Source organism: Cibotium barometz, chromosome 63, assembly GCF_041138505.1.
Source record: "Cibotium barometz isolate CiBa-2024 chromosome 63, ASM4113850v1, whole genome shotgun sequence".
Taxonomy (NCBI): domain Eukaryota; kingdom Viridiplantae; phylum Streptophyta; class Polypodiopsida; order Cyatheales; family Cibotiaceae; genus Cibotium; species Cibotium barometz.
Window position 1 is genome coordinate 400,635 of NC_141108.1, and position 15,883 is coordinate 416,517.

At 43.2% G+C, this 15,883-nt stretch overlaps 1 long non-coding RNA gene across 1 annotated transcript in view; it reads left to right on the plus strand.

The window, feature by feature from the left end:
- Positions 1-3,039: 3,039 nt before the first annotated feature.
- Positions 3,040-15,883, plus strand: part of LOC147603542 (uncharacterized) — a 49,122-nt gene continuing 36,278 nt past the window's right edge. Inside the window, exon 1 of the long non-coding RNA XR_015265574.1 lies at positions 3,040-3,608. This is a non-coding gene — a long non-coding RNA (uncharacterized LOC147603542). The remainder of the gene's footprint in view (positions 3,609-15,883) is intronic.

Consider the following 15,883-nt stretch of genomic DNA (forward strand, 5'->3'; position numbering starts at 1 on the left):
AAGGACCAATTGTTCATCTGCATCAAGAATAAAATGTTAGCCTTCACTAGACAAGTAAGGGTTTCTATATTAATGTTAGGCTAGAAGTCCCTGGTGTGAAGAACCCTACACATGGGAACTTTTTACCTTGTGTTGGCAAGGGTTTTTCCCCATCTGGCTTTTAGCTTTCATTCAGTCAATCGATTTAGCTTTCATTTGAGGTACTCTGAGTCCATTAGAGCTACTGCTTGTGTTAGATAATACTTCAGTTTGCACATTCCTTTATTGTGTAAGATCTTAGGAAACACTAGTGATTTGTTTGGCATGCTGTCCACCATTGATGATAAGTTGGATGGCACCAATTATCCCATGAGGGCATACATGATGAGGCATGCCATTGGTAGTAGCAAAGAACTTGTGGGTGTACGTATCTGGTGTGCTGATTTAAGGATTGCTAGCCCTGTATTTGCTGTTAGCACGTCTGGTGTAGCCACTGTTGGAACCAATGAGTCTGATCCCAGTAGCATTGTTCCACCTGCACCCGTTCCTTCTATAACAACAGAACATCTCAAATGATATGAGGATTGCTGAAAGTGAAAAAAGAGTGAGGAGAAAAAGAAGCAAAAAGATCTTGCTACCACCACAACTGACGATGCAGAGGAAGCCAATTTTGCACACGATGGCTATGCTTATAGTCACATGCTGTGAATTACCTCCTTTGCCTTTATCAAGTGTTGATTGGTACCTTGAGTATGAATAAGGATTGATCCTGATGAGATCAGTCCTTAGCTAACTATGTTTTATAGCAATTGAGAGGGGACACAAGATGTGTACTACAGCAACCACTTCAGGTTGTGAATTTGAGTACAGTAGCATTCACAACTATTAAGGCATGTGTTGGCTCCACCATCTATTGGCAGCTCTTGGTATTAGACAACTATCTTCTACCATCATTTTCCCTGATAATCAAAACAGTTACCCAATCGTGCGGATTCTGGAATTTTATGCATAGACACAACACATTTAGGTGCATTTCAGAATGTCAAGAAGAAGTTCATGTAGGTGAGATTGCCTTGATTTCTGTGCCTACACAGGCTAATGTGGCAGATGGGTTTACCCAATTTCTGCTACACTATGTACATGTTCACACCATTCACTTCAGGGGGGTTTGTTGGCCTAAAAGTCCTTGGTGTGAACAACCCTACACATGGGCACTTTTTACCTTGTGCTAGCAAGGGTTTTTTTCTCGTCTGAATACATTGTTGTGTGTTAGCCACATTAGCCCTAAGGCTAGGGTTATTTGTACTCTTGTACTCCATTCATTCCTTATCATTATCATTGAGTACTTTCCAGCATCATTGAGCTTCATGTCTCTCATTCTCTGAGCTTTACTGTCACTATGTGTACGCGTGTGTCTGTGTGAGTGTGCATGTCTCTCATTCTCTGAGCTTTACTGTCACTGTGTGTACGCGTGTGTCTGTGTGAGTGTGCATAGCATCTTCTCCCTTGTCCAACAATTAAGCCCCTAATTTGGTAGGGCTCCAAGAGTAAAGCATTCTTAGTGGTTCACACTTCCCGTAAACATGAGAACACACAATTGCTTTCTTTTGAGGGCCCCACCCTTTTCTAATGCGACCAATACACATATCACCCAAAAAATGTGTCTTCACGACTAGACAAGTGAGCCCACATGGGCCTAAGAGAAACTCTAGTAAAGGACCTTCCCAAAAGTCCCTTACATGACAAATTCCCTTATTATTCAGTCTCTTTACATTTTTAGAATCCAACATAGTCAATGAGAGGTCAAGTAGACATGTCTATGAGATGGAGTTTCCAAACAAATAGTTACTAGATGTCCTATGTAACCCTTTCCACTCAATAGCCCTAGATGTCGTATATGATCCTTTCCACTCCAATAGCCCTCATAGTTTTTTCAACTTCCGATAAAAAATTATGCAAAAAGGCATGTTCTCGCCAACAATGAGAAAACTTCTCTAGATTAAGTCTCTAAGTAAGAATAGATGTTGATCTATAAAACTCTCAAATTTGTTTTTTGAGAACAAGGGATTATCAAACTTGGATTTGCCAAACATTGCTACTAGTTGGATATGCCAAACATTGCTACTAGTTGGATATGCCAAACATTTTGTGAACAAGGGCTTATCAAACTTGGATATGCCAAACATTGCCACTAGTTGACCACCATCACTCCTCCAACCTAGCAAAAGACGTTAATATTTTTAAAATCCAACATAGCCAATGGGAGGTCAAGTAGATGTGGCCACTAAATGGAGCACCTAAACAAATATATACCAGATGATGTCCTAGATGACCCTTTCCACTCCAATACCCCACATAGTTCTTTCGAACTTCCAATTAGAAACTGTGAAAAATGCATGTTCTTGCCAATGAGAAAACTCAAGAGGGGTCAAACCATTTTTCCTTGTGCATTACTAAAACCTCTTGCTTGTTCCAAAACAAACGAACGTGCTTGCCTTGCCTAAATCCCACATATTCTGGGTCCACAAACCTTTAGACTAGGCCAAGAAAGAGCAATGTCTCTTTCCCCTTTTATTCTCCACAAAACTGACCTAATGTCCTTCAATATTCCTTCCCTAGTGGTAGTTTTCAAAATGTGAAGAAATGAACATATGTCATAAGTATTAATATTGATTACAATCAATCTAGAGTGAAATGAAAGCAGTACATTCTCCCCTTATTTAAATTTTGTAGTTAGCCTCTCTACAAGCTACTCCATAGTCCTTGCCAATGCAACCCATTAGGGGTCTAAAAACTTGCCCCTTGTTTACAACTTAGCACAAAATGGGTACCTTTGTGCATGTGCTCCCTTGGGTCAAATACGCTTGTCCAAGCTATTTACTATCTCATGGGTGGAGGTTGATTTATAAAGGGGCTTGATTGGTGTGGGGTGGGCAATAGACAAATGGTGCTTCATTGCATGGAGATATATAGGATGTCACTTGCTCTGATTCTTGTGTGACGAGCATTTCGCTCATATGAAGCAAGTGTGTAAGAACCCTTAAACGGCCCACACTTCTTATTAGGGTTGTTCCCACGGTTCCCTCCTCCAGTTGAGTCATGTGAAGGGGGTTGTTTCCACGGTTCTCTGCTCCAGTTGAGTCATGTGAAGGGGGTCTAATGTAAAGGGGGTTGTTCCCACGGTTCTGTCCTCGTGTCATGTGAAGGGGGTCTAATGTGTCGTGGTATCATGGGTATGCGAAAGTCTCAATGAAAGGGCGCAAATATTTCAATATAATTTGCAAATTAAATTAGGCGATCTCATTGTGATTGAATAGGAAAAGGATTGTGATTGAATAGAAAAAGGATTGGCCGCGTGCATGGGTTGTGTTGAGAGCAGGGACGCAAGACCAAGCACGATTCTGTAGATGGGTTTAGGCATTCACTGCGATCATTGATGAGTCTGTGTTTTTAGCGGGCCTGTGCCCAGAGCAGACACAGCTTTGCGACACATTTGAGCTATGGGATATCTGTGTGGGATGTGCCCATCTTGACGCCTTCCTATGATCTGGAAGGCCGCCTACTAGTGTCCATCTTGACGCCTTCCTATGATCTGGAAGGCCCCTTGCGCAGGAAGTCATTATATCCAGGTGAGTCGTCCTCCTTATCATTGCCATTGCTTCGGTCCTGTTTGTAAATCAGAGTAATTAGGTTAAGTCAGGCCACTGATTAGGTCAAGTGAAAACAATCCGGTCTTGCTTTTTTGTATTCCAACCACTATTTAGGTTGAGTTAACCACTAATTTGGTTATCTTGACCACTTTTTGAGTTAAATGATGTACTATTATTAGGTAAATCTGAGAGAGAGAGAGAGAGAGAGAGAGAGAGAGAGATTAACGTCTTCAAAAGACCCCGAGGGTCTATGAGACCAAAAAGGTAGCACAATGTATCCATGATCAATAATGAACCATGGAAAAGAAAAACTGTACGAAACTAGCAACATAAGCTAAACATGTGATGCTACATGATGACAAATATGTGGTCATAAAGTGATACCATCATGGTGCCAGGAGTGGAGCATGTGCATAGAGAGAGATGGAGGTTTAAGCCATGAGAAATTGGTGCAGAGAGAGAGAGAGAGAGAGAGAGAGAGAGAGAGAGAGAGAGATGATAGTAAACAAGAGAGAAAAGATTGCACAATTCAAATGATGCTCAATGTTAATAGAATCACCCAAGTACATGCTTTTATAGGCATCAAGCCTTATCTTTTGGCCAAAACCAAATAAGGGTTGTTCACACCCAAAGTAGGTGTTCACACAAACTAACTTCGAAATACTCAACAAATCTCCCTTCGTGAGTGATGGAGGTGATGTCTAACAAACCCACAATGATATGGACTCTAAACTGCAATCATGTGATACAAAAGAACACAATGATGCCAACACCGGAGCTCTCATGACTCTAATAAGAAGAAAAAGATAATTTTGGAAGTTTTAAAGCTTGGTTATTATGGCTTCTATATGGTTTCTCATCATAGAGATATATATTGTCTAGGGGTTATGGAGACCTATTGACTCTCGCCCATTTAGGACATGTTTTTGATATTGTTATTATGGGGACTTACAAGCCCACCCATGGCAAGATGGTCATATGGGACATGGATTCCTTTAGAGGACATTGGAGTACTCTTTACTCAATGAATACATACATACATACATGTATGTATGTAAGTATGCATGTATGTATATATATATATATATATATATATATATATATATATATATATATATATATATATATATATATATATATATATATATATATGTTCATGGTATGCATGGTCTTATCTATGATAAGTTGGTCCTATGACTTTATGGTTTCTTATGGCCTCCTTTGACGGAATGTATTGGATTACCTGATATGGGACCCTTACGCAGGGCGGAAGAGTTTGGTATTTTGACTAATTGACTTTGAGTGGGACCCATGTTGGAGATTTAGAACATGGTAGGACTATGGATGGATATCTTGAGCATGTGTATGGGGCATGTTGGAATCCACATGTGAGTCCAAAGACATAGCAAGTTGAGTTGGATCTCGGGGGAGACCCGGTGGAGGTCTTTGGATGTTTTGGATATTGCAGGGCCAGGTTCTAGCAGCTTTGTGGAATATTGCCAAAGAGGGGGTTTCTCAGGCGAATTTGCTAGAGTAGTGGTTACACAAGTTGGGGGAAAATGGAGTTGTTCTTGTGCAACGAGTGCTCTTGGACTTGAGCTTGCTGCAGTGGGATGCAGGAAGCTTTGGCTTTAAGATCATCGGACTTCATTTTCTTTCGTATTCACTTGATGTATCAATTTCCTCTAGGAGCATCACCTTGCTGAGGAGCGCACCCGCTGCTGCTGGAAGATTTTACCAGGAGACCTATGTATATATGTTATGGTTGCAGTTATATGCACATTATGTGTGCATATACTAGGAGGCTAATGTAACATGCGGAAGCTTCGGGGAAGATCGGTAACTTCAATGCTCAGAAATCAGCACACTTTTCGCGACGGAATTAACGCAGAAAACTGAATGAAGATGTGCAGAAAAGAGAGAGAGAGAGAGAGAAATAAAGAAAGAAAGATTTTATTAACGTCTTCCAAAAGACCGAACTCGGCCTATGAGACAAATCGGTGTACCTGTATGGGGTATCCTCTGTCATCCCAACAAAATGAAAAAGTACTGAACTAAAAAGCTGAATCTGGGTGTGCAACAAGTACAGTGAGTGGGGGGGGGGATGGAGCTCTACTACTAGGAGAATGCAAAGCTATATGCATGGAGTATACAATCATGATATGCAACCTAGCTAGTGTTGAGATATCGAGCTCGTCTAGTGAGGCGGTGGCCACTGATGACCCGCCTGGGGGATAGGCCCCACACTTACACCACTGGCATGGTTGGTGAGATCTTGGGTGATATGCGGCCAGTGGGATGACAGGCTATGTGACAACCATTCTAGAGACTGGCATAGTTATAGCGCCAGCTCATTTAGTTGGGTTCACACTATAGAGAACCCGTGTATGTATTGGTTGAGTACCCTTCATATTATTGTGTACTCTTATCTTGTATATGGTGTGTTGAGTGTTGAGTAGAGAAGAAGAAGATTTCAGCCTCTCACCTTGTGTGTTCTCTATTAGGGTTTTGTGAGTGTGTGTGTGCGCTTGCAAGAGCTCAAGCTCTCTTCCCCCCTGCATCTTTTCATGGTATCAGAGCTTGGTTCGTGCTAAGGGCTGAGCTGCAAGCAAGAGAACCACAGGAAGCGGTACGAGGGTAAGAGCTGCAACTACTCTTCCCTATTTGTGTTGGTGACTACACCCTTGTCGGAAGCTCTACGGGAGGCACCGGCAACGATCTCTGATTGAGGAGCTTTCTTCGCGGGAGTAAAGCTATAGGGCAACTATAGGGTCCTATCAGACAAAATTTTCTGGGCCGAAAACGCGTTTCGGGCGCGTCTGGACCTCCGTTTTTCAGAAAGCAGGCGATTTCGAGCATTGCGGGTAAGTCATCGATTCTCTGCAGAACTCTGTTTTAAGAACTGCAGGAAGACAGATTGACTGTGCAGACACTGTGGGTGCTGCAAAGAGGTCTACAGTTGCCATTGGGTGTATGTATGCACATTGAAGTCACTGGTTGTGACATTTGAGAGTACTACAGTACCGCTGTGCAGAAAATGTCACTGGTTGTGACATTTGAGAGTACTACAGTACCGCTGTGCAGAAAATACAGCAGTTTGTGCAGAAAAACCAGAGTGCAGTTTCTGGTAAAATTGTGTGTTTGGCAAGATGTCAAATGATGGGATAACTCAAATTGCGGTTGAGAAGCTTGATAAGAATAACTTCCATGCTTGGAGGTTCAGGTTGACGAATTTCCTGATGGGAAAATGCTATTGGGACTACATAGAGGGTGAGCATGAAGAGGCACCGGAGATACCGGATATAAATCCGACTGCTGCAGATGTGAAAGAGTTTAAAGACTGGAACCAAGGAGCCAGGAAGGTTATGTATTGGCTATCCATTAGTATACAGGACACCATGATTGGGCACATTCAGGATGCCAAGTTTCCCAAGGAGGCGTGGGACACCTTGGTAAAGCTTTATGAAACAAATACCAAGGCACGCAAAATACAGTTGAAGAATGAACTTCATACTGTGGAGAAAAAGAGCATGTCTGTGAATGACTATGCGTTGAAGATAAAGGGTATTGTGGAATCCCTTGCATCTATTGGTGTGTCAGTAGATGATGATGACAAGGTGGAAGTCTGTCTACGTGGTCTCGGGCCACAATACAAGGCGTTCAAGACGTCTATTCAGACTCGGGAAAACATTCCCAACTTTACAGATTTGGTGTCTATGCTGATTATCGAAGAGAAGAGCTTGGGTGAAGACCAACAGTCTTCACAAAGCAAAAACAGTTCAGAGCAACAGGCCTTCTACACGAGTTCAAGAAGAGGACGAGGTAGAGGAGGCCGTGGACGCGGTCAAGGAGGTGGCCGAACAGGTAATCAGAATTATGGCCAGCAGCAACAGCAGCAACAACAGTCCCAGAATCAACAACAACAACAACAACACGCAGGTGGAAGAGGCAAATTCAGAGGCAGGGGGAGTCAAAGAGGCCGTGGAAATTGGCAAAGGCAATATAATGATGCACGTGAATGCTATTATTGTGGTAAGCCTGGACATGTGCAGGCAGAATGTTATAAGAAGCAGGCTGACATGCAAAATGGGAAAGTGCAGTAAAACAACTATGCATCCTCAAGCAGAAATAATGAGGATAATGAAAGGTTGTTTGTTATGCAGCATGTCGTGAATGCCATGTCTGAAAATGTTGAAGCAGCACAAAAAGATGATGTATGGTATGTGGATTCAGGTGCTTCGAACCACATGACAAGTCATGGGGAGTGGTTCAAGGAGATGAAAAACCTGGAAAGACCAGGTTTTGTGGAAACAGAGGATGACACTGCTCATCCAATTGCCCATGTTGGAGATGTGCCATTGTCTATGCAGGATGGCAAAGTGAAGTACCTTACAGATGTACTTCACGTTCCGAACATAACAAAGAATCTGGTTTTAGTTGGCCAGATGATTGAGCAGGGTTTGCAGGTTCGGTTTAACCCTGATGGATGTTATGTTGAAGATTTTAAAGACAAGTGCAGGTTGGTTGCAAAAGGCAACAGAGTGGGCAGAATGTTTACGTTGAATGTAGACATGCCTGAAATGAGTGCTGCGATGTTTGCAAATGGTTCAGGAATTGTTGCAGACACAGACATTTGGCATAAAAGAATTGGACATGTGAATGTGCAGAGAATGAAGTCTATGCAGACTAAAGGAATTGTGACGGGCTGCCAAAATTTAAAGTGGAAGGTATGCATAAAATATGTGAAGCATGCCAATTTGGGAAGCAAACAAAGCATGTGTTTCCACGTAACAGATATGTGAGCAGAAATGCACTAGATGTTGTGCATTCAGATGTATGGGGTCTTACGAAGACCATGTCTATGGGAGGCTGCAGGTATTATGTGACTTTCATTGATGACCACACAAGAAAAGCGTGGGTATATTTCATGAAGGAGAAGAGTGAGGTGTTCACTCACTTTCAGAACTTTAGAGTTTTGGTTGAAAAGCAAACAGGGAAATATGTAAAGTGCCTAAGGTTAGATGGAGGGGGAGAGTACTTCTCCAATGAGTTCTTTGAATTTTTGAAGAAGAATGGTATTCGGAGACAGTTTACATGCAGATACACTTTGCAGCAAAATGGAGTTACTGAGCGGAAAAACGGGCACATTGCTGAGATTGCGCGAGCATTGATGGAAGAGAAAAATATGCCGCATAGCTATTGGGCTGAGGCTATTTCTACAGCAGTATACATCATGAACAGTACTCCAACTGCAGCCATACATGATGTAACTCCAGAGGAGAGGTTTACTGGCAGAAAACCAGATTTGTCTCATCTGAAAGTCTTTGGATGCATTGCATATGTGCATGTGCCAGATGAGCTGAGAACTAAGCTGGATCCGAAAGCTGAAAAATGTGTGTTTATTGGATATTCGCTTGAGCAAAAGGGATACAGGTGTTATAACCCTGCTACACGTGAGTTGAGGGTAAGCAGGGATGTTGTCTTTGATGAGATGAGCAGCTAGTATGCTGCTGAAAAAGAAGCTGTTGGGGCTGATGTGAGTGGAAGTGTGGTTGCACAGAATGCAGGTCAGCAATCACAGTCTTTGAGTGGACCAGGAGAGTCCTCATCTAGTGGGTCTGTTGATAGACCATGGAGTGGCAGGGTGCGTCATAATACCAGTCCTGCAAATGTGATTAGTACATCACGTAAAGGAAAAGAGAAAGTGGTTGAGCCCCTTGGTATGCCTGACATTTCTGCAGGGCATTCTCATGTTGATGGAGAGTCTAGTGGCTCAGATATGAGCCTTGATGAGGAGCTTGGGATCCCAGCTATGAGAACACCTGGTGTAAAGAAGGCTATGGAAGCCATAAACAAAAAGCTGCGAAGATCTGGGAGAGTGAAAAATCCTGTGCAGAGATTTACCTATGATGGTTATGTGGCACATCACTATGCATATATGGCAAAGGTTGTGCAGGTTGTTGAGCCCACATGCATTGATGAGGCTGTTGGAAATGTGTGTTGGGAGAAAGCTATGGATGAGGAGATGGATGCACTATATGGAAATGAGACTTGGGATTTAGTGCAATTGCCTGAAGGCAAGAAAGCCATTGGATGCAAGTGGGTGTACAAAGTAAAACATAACAGTGATGGAAGCATAAACAGGTACAAGGCTAGATTGGTAGCCAAAGGATATGCGCAGACATATGGCATTGATTATGAGGAAACTTTCAGCCCAGTTGCCAAGATGGCAACAGTGAGAGTTGTGATAGCTGTGGCTGCGTCAAAGCAATGGTCTTTACATCAGATGGATGTAAAGAATGCATTCTTGCATGGGGATTTGCAAGAAGAGGTGTATATGTTGCAGCCACTTGGTTATGAGGATGTGGGTCACCCCGAGCATGTTTGCAGGTTGAAGAAAGCCTTGTATGGCTTAAAACAAGCACCAAGAGCATGGTCTGACAAGATTTTTGAATATCTTGTCACTATTGGCTTTCATGTAGCCAATGCAGATTTCTCGCTGTATGTGAGACATGGTGATAGAGGGGTTGTGCTTGTTGTCATCTATGTAGATGACTTGATCATTACGGGGGACCATTATGCAGAGATCTTTGATGTAAAGATCTTGCTTAGACAGAAGTTTGAGATGAAGGATCTGGGAGAGCTCAGATATTTCTTGGGCATTGAGGTGATTAGGTCACCACATGGTATTGGATTACCGCAGAGACAGTATGGCTTGGACATGTTGTCCAAGTATGGTATGACAGGCTGTAAGCCTATTTCTGTGCCATTGGATCAGAATGGTAAGTTGAGTGCAGATTCAGGAGAGATCTTGGAGGATCCTACTATGTATAGACGCATAGTAGGACGTTTGATCTACATGACGATCACCAGACCAGATTTGAGCTATGCTGTTGGGTTGGTGAGTCAGTTTATGCAGGTTCCACGGAAACCGCATTTGGATGCAGTGAGACGCATACTGAGGTATGTGAAGTCTACTTTGCATTGTGGACTATTCTATGAGATTGGGACAGAGATATGTGTACATGGGTACACAGATGCTGATTGGGCTGGTGGTATCTCAGACAGAAGATCTACCAGTGGCTTCATGTTTTCTTTGGGGAGTGCTGCTGTGACTTGGAGCAGCAAGAAGCAGCCTACGGTTGCTCTATCGAGTACAGAGGCCGAGTACAGAGGAGCTGCTATGGCAGCATGTGAGGTAGCTTGGTTGAAGAAGCTACTTGCAGATTTGGGTCTATCAGTGGATAGACAAGTTGTCATTTTTTGTGACAACATTAGCAGTATACAGTTGGCCAGGAACCCAGTATTTCATGCTCGTACGAAGCATATAGAGGTCCACTACCACTTCGTCAGAGAGAAGGTCTTGGCAGGAGACCTTGATCTTGTTTATGTCAGCACAGAGGATCACGTAGCTGACATCTTCACCAAAGCATTGGGTACAGAGAAGCTCCGCAGATTCAGGGCTTCGCTTGGTGTACGTGAGATGGAGTTGAGCTCGAGGGGGAGTGTTGAGATATCGAGCTCGTCTAGTGAGGCGGTGGCCACTGATGACCCGCCTGGGGGATAGGTCCCACACTTACACCACTGGCATGGTCGGTGAGATCTTGGGTGATATGCGGCCAGTGGGATGACAGGCTGTGTGACAGCCATTCTAGAGACTGGCATAGTTATAGCACCAGCTCATTTAGTTGGGTTCACACTATAGAGAACCCGTGTATGTATTGGTTGAGTACCCTTCATATTATTGTGTACTCTTATCTTGTATATGGTGTGTTGAGTGTTGAGTAGAGAAGAAGAAGATTTCAGCCTCTCACCTTGTGTGTTCTCTATTAGTGTTTTGAGTGTGTGTGTGTGCTTGCAAGAGCTCAAGCTCTCTTCCCCCCTGCATCTTTTCAGCTAGCTCCATCTTGTACCATACTGGGGGTATAAAATGGTATACATCAATGAAGGGGGTGTCTACAGCTCCTTGAAGAACATGCCTGGGTCTGCTCTGAATCGAGCCAGTCGCTCCGCACCCTCTCTGTGAAACTGAGCTCTGATCTCTGTCATCTCTCTCTGGTATAGGCGTGGTGTCCAAAAGCTAGGTGTCCTCTGTCTCCTGCGGGCTCTGAGTGTCTTTGCTCTTTGGAGAGTAATTCCCTGTCGTGTAGGGGCTAGGAGTGATATTTCATTTAGAAGGGTAGATCCACCCTTTTTGTAATGTAAATTTGGGTGTCCTTAATTGATTTCCTTTGTTTTGATAGGTGATAAATTCATTTCCCATTTTGGTGAATGGTGGAGTCTATGTCTATAATCTTTAACAAACCAAAAGTAAACTCTCCTCTTCTTTCTCCATGGTTGATAGTGATGAACGTACATAATGGTGAGGCATACATTTTCATAATCCTTGTATTGGTACTAGTATCATAGACATCCTTATATGGTATTTGATGCAACATTGCAAACCAATACCTTACCCCTATGGCCATTGGAGCATGATCTCTGAAAAAATGTAGTAATCTGTGTCTGTCGTCCCCCCTCTGGAGCTGTCTGAGCCTGTAATGATGTCTCTCTGTGACGCTGTATGTCTAGAATGAATCTCCCCAGTATGCGCTGGTCTGCTGCCTCAAAGATATGGCGTAGGGAATGTGGCTCTTTGAATAAAATGGGATATCTCTCTCTGATGGCTGTATATGCTCTGCATCTGCATACATAATGCTCCTCACTCTCCACCTCCTCTCTGCACAATCTGCATACCCTCTCCTCTGGGGGGATCCGTGCTGCTCTTCAGTCTCGATCTCCAATCGATGTGATGAAACTCTAAGCTGACCAATAGCCACTCGGGAGCCGTGTGGTAAAAAGCCCTCCATGTATCTAGGCCTCTCTATAAATCCATCATCAGTGATACTCATGAAGTGATCTCTGTAGTATAGCATCTTCGGTGGAAGAGGCTGCGTAGGCGATATCCATGTCTCTCGTGTATAGAGCTGCCATAGGTCCTGTCTCAATACTTTGTTCCTCTCACTATGAGAGAGACGGATATGTGGTGCATCCCTGTCATACTGGAATGGTGGTAGATGATCCATGTCTAGGCCATGCTGTGAGAACCAATGTGTGACCTGTGCATACCATGATCCTCTGTCTCCTGCCTCAGCCAGATGTCTAGATGCCTCAAAAGCTCTGTATGACAATCTGTCCTGTGGCATCTCTGTGAATCTGACTAGCAGGCATATAGTTTGGAATATGGCCTCTACCATCATAGGAGGCGCAGCAAACTCTGCTCGGATAATGTCATGAGGTATTGACAGTTTGCTGCGTATCATGCGTGCCATCATGAGGGCCTGTGGTCTCTCTATCTGTGTCCACCAATGGGTAGCAAGGCCTGGTGCCCATACCGCTGCTCCATACATCAGTGCCGGTGTGACTAATGTGTCAAATAGCCACCCCTTCGTCCGGGGCTCCTGAAAATGCGCGTAGCATAGCCAATGCTGCACAGTGCATATCCCCGTGTCAATCTAGCTCTGGCTGCTGAACCCATGGTGAAGCGTGTGGCTGCTGCTGCAGAGAAGGTAACCCCTAGGTACACGTATGATGTCACCACCTCCACGTGGCGTCCTGCGAGAGAATGTCAGCTGACTCTTGCCCTGTCTCGATGTATGAAAGACCACAACCTTGGTTTTCCCAAGGTTCACAATAAGACCCTTCTATTAAGAGACTAAGGTTATGTAAAAGGGGAGGAGAAGGGTGTGTGTGTGAAGGGACTTAAGGTCCACTAGCTCATCTATTTAAAGGTGGAGCTAGAAGGCATTTAGTATGGAGCAAGAAGCCTAGTTGTATTTGAGTAACTTAATAAGCAAGATATTTTCTTGTATTTTGTAAGTCTCTCTCCTCCACATAGTTGATCTAGCATGAGCACCACGAATTCTAACATGGTATCTAGAGCTTGGCAAGAGTAGGTCACTTTTGTGGTGTAGAATAGGTCAATTTTTTAATCTTTTCCTTTGTTGAGTTGAATCTCCTGCCAGTGGAGGCCTTCTAGCATCTCGTGGAGGCAAGATCTCAAGGAGTTCTCACCAGGGAAAATGTAGAGGATGCCCGGGCGCTCAGGGTCGTACAGTCAATCATCTGATTGCTTCACTCGCTGTTGCGGCATTACGACTGGTTCAACACGGCGTCGTTTTCTGCTCTGCCCACTGCCGTACAACGATTTGCCGTCTGTAGGCGACTATAAGCTATGAGAGTTGAGGGCTTTTGAAGCCCATAGCCTCAAGCATCTACAGTTCTAATCTCAGCCCCAATGGCTGCTCGACGCGCTTGCTACAGTGAAAAAACCAGGGCTGCCCCCTTCAAAGCCATTGAAGCTCACCATATTAAGTTATTTCTTGCTCTAATTCTCTCCTCTTTGCTCTAATCACCTAAGTGCTCTTGTGAGGGCTTGTTGCTGATCCTATTTTTGAGTTTGAAGCGGTGGCCATACACCATGAGGTATTCATGAGCCTCATTCTCATCAAGCTCCATCATCAACATCATCTTCAAGTGCACAACTTTTCAAAGTGTGCTTATAAGCACTAATAGTGTTGATTAACACTAATGAGGCTTCTAATCCAGCAAAGGGGAGTCATTCCAAAGTGTTTTTAAACACTAAGAGTGTTCTTAAACACTAATGGTGAATCTAATCACCAATGCAAGTGTCATTAGACACTAGAAATGTGCTCTTAAGCACTAATCGTGTTTTTTTAACACTAATGGTGATCTTAATCACCAAATAAAGTATTCATTGACACTAATGAAGCTCTCTCCATCAGAATTAGTGGTTGGACACAAACCCTAAGTGCTAAACCATACGCTTAATCATCTTAATCTCCTTTTTTTTATGCAACATCCTTGGCTTGATTAAGGGTGGTTGCACTCTCATAAGCCTTTCTCTTTCTACTTAATCCAAAATATCAAAAATTTCTGGTTTTTTCCTCTTCATAAATCAGTCCATTACTCTCTAGTAATCTCCTTCAATACCCAATGTCAAAGGACAACACCCAAATTAAGAAGTTCTCAGGAGAGGGCTTCCACACTTGGCAAGTCCTTGTCAAGTACAAGATGATGTCCAAAGGCTTTTGGCCATTCATCTCCGGCACTAAGGTTATTGATCGAACTAAGGTTGAAGATATTGAAGATGATGAGAGAGCACAAGCTATCATCATGCTTCATCTTGATGAGGCTCTCATCCACCATGTGGACCAGCTTCCGACTGCAAAGGAGAAATGGGATGAGCTTGATAAGCTCTATGGAGCTCGTGGTAAGAATTCCAACATCTCACTTAAAATTGAATTTTTCAGCTTGGAACTCAAAGAGGGAGACGGCATTGGAGTCTTTATCTCTCACTTGAAGGGCCTTATGGCTCGACTTGCATCAGTGAATGCGAGAATGGATGAAGATGATGCAGTGGCTGTTTTGCTAAAAGCAGTCAAGAAGGTGTACCCCACCTTAGTTACCACCCTGAAGAACATACCTAATTCCATCCTTGAAGGAGTCATTCAATCTTGTCTTGATGAAGAAAAGAGGCCAAATGGAGGAGCTGAATCTTCAAATGCAACCACTTCATCGAATATCGAACAAGCTTTGTCACATCAAGTGATCAAAGTAAGATGTGCCCATTGCAAAAAGGTGGGTCATTTGGCAAATAATTGTTGGATCAAATATCCCAATAAAATGAAATGTAACAAGTGTAAACAAACGGGACATATCACTTCTAAATGTCCTAACAAAGAGTCAGAGGCTAACTTTGTATCAGCCTCTTAACTCCACTGAGAAATTGTTTTAAATCTCAATGTAACCACATCTATATTCCTAACCTTGTACGCCTAATGTTATAAAGGCATCCTATGTCCAATACCACCTATTCCAATTTTTTTCATAGTTGGTATTGAGGGGGGGTGTTAAGAGACTAAGGTTATGTAAAAGGGGAGGAGAAGTGTGTGTGTGTGAAGGGACTTAAGGTCCACTAGCTCATCTATGTAAAGGTGGAGCTAGAAGGCATTTAGTATGGAGCAAGAAGCCTAGTTGTATTTGAGCAACTTAATAAGCAAGATATTTTCTTGTATTTTGTGAGTCTCTCTCCTCCACATAGTTGATCTAGCATGAGCACCACGAATTCTAACATCCTCTGTGTGCAGAAATCATTGAGTGCATGTAGATGTTGCTGTAGACCTCCTGGAGATTCAGACACTAATACAATATCATCAGCATAAAGCATAATATGTACTGAGGTACCTGCTAAA